A 14,116-nucleotide genomic window follows, 5' to 3' on the forward strand; every position below is an offset into this window, starting at 1 on the left:
ACTTCTTTAACTGTTGGTTAAGGAATGTGAGTTTTAAATAGGCAGTAGTGTAAGCAAAATGCAAATTGAAAGTTTAAATAATCTGTCTTACTAAGATGATTTCTCCTTTCAGTTTTTATTGGCCTCTGGTGCTTTTTTTGCTGGTTTTCTGGAAATCCTTATCCAAACGAGATGCAGTAAAACAATGCAGGCTGAGATCCTCTACTTGTGACAGTGCTGGTTTCGAGTGCAGCAGTTTCAGGTTAGAGTTTTATCCCATACTCATAAGGCATATAATAAGGCTTTATTAAAAAGAAATTCCCTACTACAACAAAAATTCAAGTGATAAGTGTAGTGTTTTCCACGTGCTGTTCATAGTGAACAGTAAAGTCCTAAAGCCATAGGACCTGATAAGAAAGGGAACCTGTGTGTTTTATCTGTTCTTTTTTCCAGACCTCAGCATTAGTTACCAGTGCCTCTGTTAAATTGTTTCCCCACAGGGTTTTATTCATTTTATTTTTTCCTTCAGATCAGTTTTCTATCTAGTTGTGCTGTTACTAGAGGTTTGCCTTTGCTACTGTTGCTTATCTTGAGGCATCTGTCTTCTAGGAAGTATTTCAGTATGTTTGCCTTCATGTTTAGGGATTCTGTTTGTTCTGTTGATGTCTGGTTTGTGGTTGGCTTTTTTTCTTTTTTTTTTTTCTTTCTTTCTTTCTTTCTTTTTTTTTTTTTTTGTTATTTTTCTTTAGTGGTAAGCCTGTGCAGTGGAAGTGTGAATTAATGGTAATTGGTATTGGAACTAGCATGTTTTTTCCTCTGAGCTAACTTTGCTTTTGTACTGAGAATATTTACAATGATGAAAACTCATTTGTTCTTCTTAAGCTTTAGCTAAATGTTTGACTTGTCATAATTTAACCTTGGCATAAGGCAAGCTGATGTATTTAGTGCCAATGTCAGAGTTACCGAAGGCTAGCTTTCACAGATCAGGTTTTAGTCTTTAAGACCAAGATGAGTCATTAAATCTGATGCAGTGAAAATAGAAAAGTAGAAAAGATGCTGGGGCATAGAGGTTCATTTTCCTCTTCTTGTGATCAGTAGAATTTTTTTCTATTGGGAGCAAATTGTTAAGGTGCTTACAGGGTAACATTGGTGGTGGTGTTGGTACTGTGGTGGTAAATTGGTACTGTGGTGTTGTCCAAAGAGTAGAAATTCAGGATTCTTACAGTTGATGGAGGAAAAAATATATATTACTGGAGTCTGCTGAATTAAAGGAATTCCCCCTTCTCCATTAATGTACTAACATGAAGAAAGCAGAGTTGAGCAAATAGGTTTGCACATCTATGCTTATGTCTGCTTCTTTCCCTCACCACAGTGTCCCAGTTTAAACCAGTGTGTTTTCTGCTGGGACACAAGGAACCAACCATAAGCTGTGGAATTAGTATTTTCTTGTCCTGTAGCCTGCAATTATTGATAGCCAATAATAGTTTCTGAGAAACTCATCACTTTCCCCTCACTTGAGAAAATATTAAATACTCATAAGGATATTATTGAGTGATGAAAGGCTAAATGAATGATGGCATGTTGGTTACTGTATTAAGATATCTTTGAAAAGTTTCTAGATTTCTTGTTATAAAATGGTAAAAATTATTTAGCTTTGGTAATTGTATTGCGTTATGAACAAATGTCAACAGGTAAGGATCACTCAGAGTTTCAACAGGGAAGGCTTCTGAGTTACTTCTTAATAAATAGAGCATGTTTGGCGTTTACATGTCTATGAAATCTACCCCTTCTGAGAGGGCTTCATTAAAAGCCCATCATTTGATACTCTAAGATTCACAGCCAGGTTTGAGAGGGTTTTGTGTTCTGTAGCAAGGTATCCCTGCACTTAAAAAGAGAAATCCACTTTCCTGCTTCGTGATGAAGTTTCAGCACAAAGTTGGACTGTTAATAGAAAGAACTGTCCCAGTTGATTTTAGGTGTTTGATTTTTACAGGCTGACTGATTTTAGTCTCTCCTAAAGAGATCTGTTGTGCCTCCAGTTAAGGTTTCAGAAACTTGCATGCATCACAGAAATTGCTGCTGAATTAATGCATCTCAGCAATTCTAGACTATCTAAAAGACCTTCCACCTCTTTTCTCTCAGACTCCAAACCGTGACAAAACAGAGCACATTAAGCCAAGCTACTGTGGAAATTTAAATTGAAATGTCCTCCTCAAGGTTGTTGAATGAAGATCCTTGGGCATCTTTACTGGTTCCAGTAAGTGTTTGATTAACAAATCATTCTGGATCATCTCCAAATGCTTACCACCTCATCAAGGATCTGGATTATCAGGGAAGACTTGTTCTTGCTAAGGTACTTGAGCATAGAGCACAGACTTGAAAACTGGTGTATCCGCAGCAGATCTCTGAGGATGTTAGTCATCTGGATTTTAGAATTTGTTCATCATGTACCAGGTGCCCTGTTTTTTTTTGTTTAATCACAGAATCACAGAATCGTAGGGGTTGGAAGGCACCTCCAGAGATCATCGAGTCCAACCCCCCTGCCAAAGCAGGTTTCCTACACCAGGTCGCACAAGTGGGCATCCAGGCGGGTCTTGAATATCTCCAGAGAAGGAGACTCCACAACCTCCCTGGGCAGCCTGTTCCAGTGCTCCGTCACCCTCACCATAAAGAAGTTCTTGCGCACATTTGTGCAGATCGTCCTATGCTCCAGTTTCTGGCTATTTCCCCTTGTCCTGTCTCCACACGCTGCTGAAAACAGTCTGGCCTCGCCACTCTGCCCCCCACACCTTAGATATTTATAGACCTGGATCAGGTCCCCTCTCAGTCTTCTTTTCTCAAGGCTAAACAGACCCAGTTCACTTAGCTTTTCTTCACAGGGGAGATGCTCCAGGCCCTTCACCATCTGTGCGGCCCTCTGCTGGGTTCTTTCCAAGAGATCCCTGTCTTTTTTGTACTGAGGAGCCCAGAACTGGACACAGTACTCCAGATGAGGCCTTACCAGGGCAGAGTAGAGGGGGAGGATCACCTCCCTCGACCTGCTGGCCACGCTCTTTTTAATGCACCCCAGAATGCCATTGGCCTTTTTGGCCACAAGGGCACACTGCTGGCTCATGGCCAACCTGTCGTCCACCAGGACACCCAGGTCCCTCTCCACAGAGCTCCTCTCCAGCAGGTTGACCTGCAAGCTCAATCATTGGCTTTTGCTGCCTTGCTTGATCTCAGAGGCTTTTAGGGGTTTCATTAGACTCACAATGACTACATACTCCTCCTCTGACTGAAAAATAAGCTTCTTTTGTCAAAATAGGAAGAAAAGCTTGGACTGAATTGGTCTCAGATTTCCAAATGCAATGGCAATGTCATGCTTTGTTTTAAACCTAATTTTAATTTTTTATTTTTTATTTTTTTAATTTTTTTTGTGCGGAGAGGCTTGCAGGCTTGCAAACTTGTGTCTTTAGGACTGGGTAGCTTTCTGAAAAATTAGGGGAGGAAGGATTGAGCCAAAGAAACTATGCTATGTGTTATCCAGCTGCTGATATTTCCAGATCTTCTGCATTTAGAATTAGTGGCAAATGTGATAAGGTGGTTGTAATCTCAGGTTATTACAGATCAAATAAAGCAGTGTCATTTTTCCCGTGGATTACGCGTGAGGTAAAAATCAGACCCTGAGGCGTCTAGTTGTGATCTAAGGTGCACAGAAACATCTGGGGTACAGCAAGCTGCCCTCACCTCAGTCTGGAGAAGATTATGGCACTTGTCTTCATCAGAGCCATTTTCAGGCACATGAAGGACAAGAAAATGACTAGAAATAGCATGGATTTACCATGGGCAAACTGTACCTGATGAACATGATAACGTTCTGTGATGAAGTGATGGGGGCGACGAAATAGCAGGGCAGCCTGCTTATTTGTTATTCATTTACTCCTACAGTAGCACAGTGTTTGGCACTTCTGCAGAGAATAGAAGGCTCAGAAAGGCTCTAATTGACTCCAGCTACCTAAAAGGCAATCATGAAGAAGATGGACTGAGTATATCTTAAAGATATACAGGGAAAGGACAGCCAGAAGCAGTAGTCACAGAATGCAGCAGAGGGGGAAGTTCTTGTTGGGCATAAGAAAAAATATTTTTCATCATGAGGATGATGAGGTGCCAGGGAGGTGATGGAAGCTCTTGAACAGTTCTGAAGTTAAGCCTGCCTTGGGCAGGGCTAAACACGTCCAGATGCTATGTATGTAGCTTTCATTGTTTCCTTTTCTTGAAATAATATTTTATTGGTGCTTTTAGATTAAATATATACTATTTTCTAAGGGGAAAGGTGAAAAGACATTTGCCTTAAGTCCTTCATGTGCGACTTGTTTCAAATCCCTAGCTTTAAATCTTTAGAAGTGGAGTTGGCTGAATCACGTGGTTGTCTTACAGTGCATTAAAAATAAACCAATTCTCTTTCTCCTAAATAGAGACTTTTATGTTCAGCACAACTCAAGGTAGTGATCAATTTTTGGAACATTCAGCATGCATTTGCCTTAAAAATGGAAGTATTGTTCCCTGCTTATTTCTGATGGTCTGAAGAATATTTAAAGAGAGATTTTCAGGGAAAATGCTGGACCTCACATCTATAGCTTAGGGCATAAAGCTACCTTTTTGATAAAGAACAAATTTTCTTGCTAGCTTGCTTTCTTCCATTAAGTTGTTTGTGCCCAGCGTCCACTGAGTTTCAGTGAAAGTGGCTGTGAGAATGCACTGAGAATACCACCAATTAAACACAGGGGCATGAATGCATTCCTCATCTCTGTGGATGTTGCTAGCTGTTCTTCAGAATTTTGTATTTCCTACTCTCTGAAGTATAGGGTTTTTATGTTTGTTTGTTTTGTTATTGTTATGTGAGACACTAAAACAACCTTTTTTATTTTTATTTTTTCTTAAACTACCTGGCTCTTATTTTAGACTTTTTCCATGAAATAACGCAACTTAATGACTGCATGCAGAATTGTAGCTGATTTTTCACATGCCTCTGTTTCACACACAAAAAGTAGTAGACTTGTGCTTGTTGTTGCACAGCAATCTGGGGGGAGGTTCTCTGCTAACTTGGCTTGGATCATTTTGTTGTGTGGGCTGAGTGGGCACCCAGTGAAAAAAGAATACACAGAATAGTTTTACCCTCAAGTGGGCTAGTCACTCCGTAAGCCAAAACTTCCATACCTTTCAAATTAAATGCACATTCTTATTTAATTAGTTAATTGAAGGTTGAAGTGCAGCAATTTCGATAGTGAGGTACGGAACTATAGGACTTAAAATTATTTCTCTTTTGTTCATTAGATGCTAAAAGGGGATTTTAAAGTGCTGAGCAGCTTTTGCAGGCTAGACCTGTACTAAAATATAATTCCTTCTGAGGATTATGCACACCAATGCCCTGTGATCTGACCTCGGCAGATCCGTGGGGCTCAGAGGTGGATCTAAAGCATGCCTTACTGATGAGATGTTTAATGTAATTATCCATATAACAAGCAAACAAAAAGATTGTGAAATATGGAGGCTTCCTCTTCAAGGGAAGTAAGGACTGGGATCAGAGTTGTGAGCTCCCTTCAGCTTTGACCATAATCTGTTGCTGCCCTTTCTTCAACACTGTTTTCTAGTTGGTAAAGTTATCTATGTTCCCACCTTTTAAAAACTGATTTGAAATTGGGATTCAAGAGTGAATAAGAGCTTATCTTTTTTTGGTTCATTTTTTTTTCCCCAGTGAATTTAGTTCTACCACAGCAATGTAGCTGTAACAAGTCTTTTCAGTAGAAGAATAATGGAATATAATGTTTGATGACAGTGTGTTTTTAACTTTGGCTTTGTCTCGGACTCTGTGATCCAACACTTTATAGAGATGGACATAAGCATACATCCATGTAGCTGTAAGTCTACTGAAGAAGAAGATGAATATTATACTTTTAAGATTTCAGAAGCCAACTGCAAAGCAACCCAGACAGATACCTTTGTTAGCTGGTTGGCTGCCTGACAGTGACTTCGTGTTTATGTCTGGGATTTCCAGATAGGTACAAGCAAATGCATCTGTTCATACACATTGAATTTAGGAGCTGATGTGCACTGCTTTGTTATACAGGTTGTCTGTGTGCCAGATACTGTAGCTTTGATGCACGTATGAAATATACAAATAATATTTTGCATGCCCTTTTAGCCACATTCAATCAATGAAATTAACTAATTAACTATACCCACAGAATAAGAGGATACTCGGACTGCTCCATTGTAGAGCTAGCATGCTAAGTCACCAGACTTAGCCAAGTACTTAAGCTTTAGGCCTATGTAAGATCATAAGTTGAGTTCAGCATACAACAGAAATCTCTTGATATAGCACTGTGATTTTTGGTTGTCTCTGTTGTGAGGACTGCTTGTAATATGATAGTGTGGTAGCTTTATTCTCCAGGATTTTCTTAAGTGCTTGCTTGAGACTTTGACTGTTCACTGACATTAGCACATCAGAATTTTCTTTCTAATAATGACAAGTCATTAAGTTGCCTGGAAAAAGCTCAAAATAGTGAACTCTCATTTGTGCCTTGCTTTTTTTTCCTAAGTCTAATATGACAGCAGCATGTGATATAAATAACACACTTTTTAAAAATACTAAGTAAATATTTCTTAATATCAAATGGAGATAAAATTGAAAGTAACCACTAGGTGGCACTTGAAAATTGGGTATAGAGATATGCTATCTGCTTTCAAAATCATTACAAATTTTGGTAGATTTTACATCAATCTGCACAGCTCTGAGAAAAGCTGGTGTTTCCAAAAACAGACTTAAATTAAACCACTGTACTAAGGAATCTATTCTGCTTTAAAAGCTCATTCCTGATGCAGAAATGCAGCCTAGGAAGGAGTACTTGTAAAACTGAAAAATATGTGCAGATTTGTTTTCCACTGATTTTTATTTGTGTCCAACTTAACAACTTGGTTCTGTCCTGACATTGTGTTTACCTTCTCAAACTCTGTCTAAATTGAAATATTTACTCAAAATACGTTGTATGTGCTGTTGGTTTAACATTTTTTTAAATATTATTTTAGATCAATAGCTAGGATATTAACCTGGAATTCAGTGGGGGGTAAAGGTTCAGGAAGGGATCCCTCTCCAAGAGCACATAGTTTTTCCCTTTACTCATTTTATGTCTTGGCAAGAGAAGAGATTGTGACAATGTGGTTCTGCAGAAAATAAAATGGTAGCTAGGAATTTATTTATCAAGTCAAACTTGTGTCAGCGGTCATTACAGACTCCTGTTTTATTTGAAAACTCCACGTAGTCTCTTTGTTTCTGAGATGCATAAGTTGCATTATTATGATGTATTAGCTAATAATTCTGGAAATGAGCAAATCTGAGTAAATACTTTCTGCAGTCATTTGTCTTGATTCTTCTTCCACAGGAGCGATGGGCAGGTGGTAGTTGTTCTGAGGGGTTGTTTGACAGACATCTTCATCTCTTGTCCTTGAGTTGAAGAAAGCAGAAGTAGATAAACTGTAATGCTCAGTTGTGCAAGGATGTTTTATGGCCTATTAAATATGTATTAAGGGACTAATTCTTCCATTTGCTTACACAGCTGTATTTGGTTCCCCTGACACTGGTAGCAATTATGATTGAATTTAGTTATGAAAGCGTTACGCACATGGTAAACCTTAGAATGGATTACAGTGGAGACAGACACAAGCCACGTTGTCTGCTTTTTGTGTAAAATGTTAGGACACAATCAACAAGAAGTGAAAAGGAGAGTCAAACAATTTTCCCTTTCAGCTCTTTTCACTCTGCGATGTCTGCAGCAGTAACATCTCATTTGTGCTGTTTTATGTTGTGCAAAAGGATTTGGTTGTACTACTGCCATGACTGGACCTTAAAGAAACTTGTGTGCCTACTACCCAAAGATGAAAATAAAGCTTTCAGAATGGCAAGTAAAAAAGAAAAAAAAAAAAAAAAAAAAAAAAGGCTCTTTATAATCCCATTTGCCAGTCTTCAAAGGCTCTGAGCAAAATGCTAAGCCATCCCTCTTGTTAATACAAATTTCAATTTGACTTTGCTTTCTTAGCCCCTTAGCAAGGAAGCTCCTCCTGAACTGCAGATACGCTCACGTGAATTTGATGATGAGAGCACACGTACCAAAATTCATTAAGTATTTCCTGTGGTCATTTTATCTGTGATCTCACCGGCTGCAAAGCTCTTTACACTGAGATTAATTGTTTAGTGATTTGCAAAAGCCTAATGATTCAGTTAACAAATCACAAAGGTTTTCATTTTAGCATAATACTAAAATAATGGCAAAGACAGGGGTAACAGCTGTCTCTCTCCTCTTTGAACAGTTGGAAGTAGTCTCGATCATGCAGGAGCACCAGAAGGATTTTTGGGAGTGTGTATTTGAATGGTAGCTCAATTCTGGCTGCGTGCTTTCATTCAGAACAATGCTTCTGTCTTCTGAATTTTCTCCCCTGCTTTCCAAGAAGTATTTTTTGGATTACGCTGTTGCTATGGTCTATGCTGCTCTACAGACAGGCACTCCGCTCTTTCCTGAGAGGTGGTTGCATTTTGCAGTCTCTCCATGTCCCTGGAGCAAAAGCATGTTCCTGATAAATGGTGCTGCGTCAGCAGAGGGCTTTTGTAGCTCATGTTGTTGTTATTCCCTCCTCTGTGGGAGGAAGCATCACAAAGCACGTTGGACTCTGCCATGTCTTAGGCTTTTATTTTGCTCACCTGCCAGGATTTGTTGGCTCTCTGTCCTGTTGTGAAAGGGGGGGGAAAAAAAAAAAGGGAGCGGAAATACTGCTTTGGAGAAAATAGGTGCTAAATCCCTCTGCTCTGAGGGATTGCTTCTCACTTACTTTAAATTAGTAGCCCAGGCATGAAGGTGTTAGGGTAGCTGCCCTAAGATAGGTGTGTAGGCCGCCTTAGTGTGTCCCTGGAGTAGGCCTAGCTGTGGACTGCAGCTATGGATGTTTTGTTACTTCTGCCTCTGCAGCTGCTGAAGGCTGAAATGAATCCAGTAATGATAAATGACCTGTGTTGGTTGAGACGCAAAGTCTTCAGACAACAAGTGGCTGTGGGATGAAGCCACACAGTCTGGAAAGAGACACTGACACAAAAAGGAGGGTGCGGTTAGGCTGGTTATTTAAGTTTAAATGTTGCACTTCTGGGGGTTTCTGTTTGGAGGCACTGATGCTGTTTGAGTTAGGATGTTAGTGATTTACACTTCCAAACCCACTGGTGCAACATGGCTTCCCCTGTTCAGCACGGGAGCACTTTGCAGCACGGGGAGGGGGAGCAGCGCTCCTCTCTGCCACCTCAGTGAGCCGTGTCCTAAGGACAGTGGCATGGAAATCATTCGAGTGGCTCAGCCTTTTTCCTTTTTCATCATGTGTACCTGTCAGCAGTGGGGAATTGTATGTTTAAAAACATGAAGCATAAGGGTGAGCTTTCCATCTCCCCCCTCCCCCACCTGTGCAGTTGGGGGGGCTCGGAATTCTGTGGAGCGGTGGCAAATTTGAAAGTAAACAGCTGCACCTCAACTGCATCCTTGCCTTCGCTGGTAGTGGTCTCCTCCATCCTCGGCTTCATCTCACCCTGCACTCAGCTTTGTCCCTCTACCAGAGTGCTGAGAGTGCCTCAAGCCCCCCACCAGCTGTCTGAGCCTGCGGCTGCCCCTCCTGGGAGGGCACTGCCCCAAGGGCCAGCGTTATGCCCTCTTCCCTTTAGCAGGTATTCATTGTGACTTCTGTGGGTGGCTGTGGGGTGTTTGGTCGTGTGTAGAAGTGGTGGTATTTCTGCTGGAAAGGAACTGTGCAGCCTAACCAGAGCAAACACGGGGGTGGGTGGTTGCTATGCGATCCCCGAGGCTTTCGTTAAGAGCCATATCCAAAATGCAGCAGGACCCGTGTCCACTGCCTCAGTGAGGTTATTTGAAAAGTTGTTCTCCACCACGTGATCATTTTACTATTTGCTTTTTAAATGTCTAATTGGTGTTTGAACTCTTGTCTGTTTTCAAAGGTTATATTTAGGGTAAAACGAAGCAGAAAATAAGTGTTTTTGACCATTTCCTAAGCCATTTGTTACTTCCTAAAGGTTGCTTTTCTAGGTTCACATGTTGACTTTGTAGGTTCTGCAATTGGTATCTCCCAGCAGTGACAGTTGTAAGGTAACTGCTGGTAGTGCTTTCCTAATGAATGGCTGTAACCTGGTGTTCGGACTGGGGAAAAACATTCAATTACTAAGTTTTAAGCAGAGTGTTGTCTGAAATAGCCGTTTGCCATAATAGGGTGCAGTCAGCTGTTTGTTCTTCATAAGGAAAGCTCAAATGTTTATGTCTGTGCTACAGTTTTGTTTTTTAATTTTCTAGTCAGTTTACTCATACATACACAGTAGCAGTAGCACCTGGTTCCTAAATGTTTGCCTTTTGGAGGCAATATTTGTAAAAGCGGGTTTACCCCCCTTTTTTTAATGAGGATGTTCCTGACGAGCTTCTTACAGAGCAAAATACTACCTTATTGTATTTTTTTTCTAATTGTCTTCTGTACATGAAGAGGAGGGGGGGGAGAAGAGAAGTAGAAAGAAGAGGGGGGAAAAAACCACCAAACGTGAATATAGTTATTTAAAATCAGTTGTGATATAATGGCTTTTCAGTAGATTATGTATCTCTTGCCATCTTTTGAAGTCTTTTTTTTCTTATGTTACACTTAAACTTCATGGAAAGATTAATGTTCATGTTAATGCCTTTTAAAAACCAGTTACTTTAAGTGGTAACAAGCACATCCAATACTCCTGGCACAGTGCAGGTAAACTTTCCTGTGTATTAAGTAAAAGCATTATGAGGTTTTGTTTTTCCATCCTGCGTTTTTGCTGTCTGCTTGTGGCTTCTGTTTGAGAAGCAGATCTGGGTACAGTCAGCACTTGAGATGCCCTTATTTCCATTCCGACTGACAATTTTGAAGAATTAAAAATGACAATATTAACCAAAAGCAGAACTAAATGATGTCCACGTAAAAAGGCAAGTGAACACTAGTGACACATGTATTCCTGTTATTATTATTTTTTAATTTAATCATCTTGATAGCATAGGAATAGCTGATGTTATTCTTGGGCTTGGGTTTAAGGATTTAAATTTTTGTTTTGGAGGGAAAAAAAAAAAGGAGGCAACTCAGAGCTTAGTTTAAGAAAATAAAGAATAGTTTAAAATCTTAGCAAAATGAAAGTGTGTCATTAAAAATTAAGAAAGACTTGTTGCTGACTTGTTGCTGTGTTGCATGTGGTGACAGCCTATCCCAAATGTCTGCCAGCAAACAGAACTCCACTGAGTCTCAGCATGTCCCCTATTAAGCCATCGCATCTCTGAAAGTAATAAAGCTCATTAATGGCTTTCTGCTGTGAAACAATAAACAATATATTCACAGACTGGTCAATAATTAGTGCCAACTAGCTTTTGTCCTTCATTAGAGAAGTATTTTGACTCAATTATTCTAGAACTAAAAGAAACTTATTTAAAAAAAATCCTTTTGTATTCACATAGGTGTGATTTTTTTTTACAATGCAGCAATCTCCTTTTGTATGAGAATTCTAATGTCTCTTCAGCCCACTAAACTTGAGAAAGTGACTTAATTGCCTAGTCTCCTACTTCTTTGTTTAAACAGTTCATTTCAGTGACTCCATAGCCCCCAAAACTATGAGGCCTTAATATCACAGTTGTCCTCTTGTCATTTTTGATTTTATGAAATGAGAATTTTGATGGTGAGAAGCAGAAGACTTACGTACAGATGGCATGGTAAATAACAGAAAAAGATAAGCAATCATTCTTCTCACTTCTCTCTCATCCACCTCTTTTCTTGAGGGATCTATTTTCATTTTTTTTTTTTTTTTCATTCGAAACCCTTTTGTGTGTGTGTATTTATAAGACATCCAAGAAATCTGTGACTCTCTGATCAATGTGTCCAGGACCAGAAAGGAAATAAATCAGCAAGCACAAAAAAAAAAAAAAAAAAAAATAAATAAATAAATAAATAAATAAATAAATTAAAAGATCTTTTCATTGGTGCCCTACCTCTGGAACATTTGATCTGTATGATCATGTTATGAAGTATATTTGACTTATTTTAAGCAAAGCTGCTCATGTTTCCATCTTGTCTTCTTGTACTGTTCCTTTTCCCTCATGTCTCACTTAATCATTCTGAACCCAAAACATTTCTTGTAAAATTTTGTTAGCTGGCTTTAATGGTGTTTACTCTTGCAAACTTTGAAAAGTTACTAAGTCTAACTTATATGATATTTTTACTGATATTATAGTAGAAATTACATTTTTTTGAGATGTGATTCAGAAGTTCCAGCTATTACAAACTTCATAGTTGAAGTGCTGTGTATTCTATCCTATTTCTGCCACAGACCCTGCAGAGACTGCTCATGACTTTCAATGGAACCATTTAATTGCATTAACATGCTTCAGTTCTTATAGGATCCAAGTCCAGGTGAAAAGCTGGATACTTGCCAGCATTCAGGGTTCCTTGTGAGGGAGAGAAGGAAGTGATGTTTTTGTGATTTCCTACTACCCAGACAAAAGAAGAAACTAACATGCCGTTGATCATATTTCAAGGGGTAAAAAAGGAAAAATAAGTAGAATCTAAGGGATCTGCTGAATGAATTGCTTTGGTGTTTTGCGATTCAGAAAGTAATTAATTGCAATAAAACTTGTGTTGTCATTTAATCATGTATGCATTCACTTGAACATTGAACATCTTGCTTATGTAATTACATTGTCAAAATATTCCGTGCAAAAAAAAATAAATCTGGGACTTGAAAACTCAAGATCTTCAACAGTAATACTACTACACTGTTGATCTGCATCAGAAAATACCCTGAGTGGCAAAAGCAGATGGTGGTTCAGTGTTTTAGGAAGAGACACAGGTGGGAATCACGGTGCAGCAGTGTACATGGCAAAATGTACTTTTGGATAGGAAAAACTTCAAACTTGCATTTCATTATACTGAACTGCTGCTCGATTTTTTTCTTTTTTTTATTATTCTTTTGAAGCTGAAGTTGTTTCTGTGTATTTCATTTTCAGAGTGCGTGTTGGACCCTCTTTGCAAGTCCCAGATAAAGATTTTGGTGAAATGTTGCTTGATTGTTTGCTATATAATACTTGCTGAGAAGACAATTGTTACTTGTGGAAAATTAACAGTGATAGCCATGCAATCAAAGGTTAAATGCGCTCTGTTCAAAAGCAGGATGATAGAAACAGCAAAGTGTGGAGCCGAACAAAAAACTGCTAAGTCCCCCTCCCTGGAAGCATTCACAGGGCAGCAAATACCACTGATAAATAAGGAGGGATGGCGGGTCTTGTAAAATCTAGTGTACGTACAAGAAAATGCTGTTTTTACATATTCCTAAGTTAAAAACGCTTGAATCTGTCTGATTCAGGGTTCAGTTTTTTCTTCAGTGAGTGGTGTCTGAAGTTCCTTCTGCTTTCTGCGCTGTTCAGGTCAGCAAGGGAAGCAGCTGCTTATATGCATTTCTGGAGCAAACAAGAGCATGCCACCAAAATGCCAGTGCATTAACCACCAAGAATCACCCTGGGAAAACATCAGCCAAAAGGAGAATTAGTAGTTGAGAAATGCGTATGAGTGTGGCAGCAGCTGTGACGGCTCTTGCTGCTGGACACTGCCGTGTGAAGTGGTCCCAGCAAGGTGTTTGATCTATGTAAGTGAGGTGTAAGAGCTATGTAAGCACAATGCAGATCTTACCTGGATGTAGCAGATCTTCTGAGCCATCTCTGACATTGGTAGTTAGCCTGTGGTGAGGATGTGCTCCTACCGAGAGGTACTTTAAGAGGTACTTTGAAGGACACATGTGCAAGACAAGCGTGAGAAATTTGTTTGCCTTCTGCAGGCCCTTGGTTGTGTGGATGGTTTTCTGTGCATAGGCTCTTGTAGATAAGTACTTTTATGAGTGTCAGAGTAACTACTTCTGGTTGTTTGCTTCAAATTTGTCTGTGAAAATTCGTTTCTGTCAGGAAGGGAGTCGGGTTTCCTTGTGATACTTTTTATTAGTAGCACTCTGGAAATCCTAGCTCATAGTGTCATGGGGTTCTGCGCCAATATTGCTATATATGTGTATGAT

General features: G+C 39.5%; 1 protein-coding gene across 15 annotated transcripts in view; it reads left to right on the forward strand.

The window, feature by feature from the left end:
- BBX (BBX high mobility group box domain containing) overlaps nucleotides 1-14,116 on the forward strand; it is a 141,535-nt gene that overhangs the window by 58,976 nt on the left and 68,443 nt on the right. The window contains exon 1 of one of the 15 annotated variants that reach the window (XM_031613224.2): nucleotides 7,048-9,715. The exons of the other annotated variants lie outside the window; for them this stretch is intronic. The gene's annotated coding sequence lies outside the window, so the exon portion shown is untranslated. Of the gene's footprint in view, nucleotides 1-7,047; nucleotides 9,716-14,116 lie in introns of those variants that run through there. 15 annotated transcript variants of the gene reach the window in all.

The sequence above is a fragment of the Phasianus colchicus genome, chromosome 1 (assembly GCF_987193195.1).
Source record: "Phasianus colchicus chromosome 1, bPhaCol1.hap1.1, whole genome shotgun sequence".
Lineage (NCBI taxonomy): Eukaryota > Metazoa > Chordata > Aves > Galliformes > Phasianidae > Phasianus > Phasianus colchicus.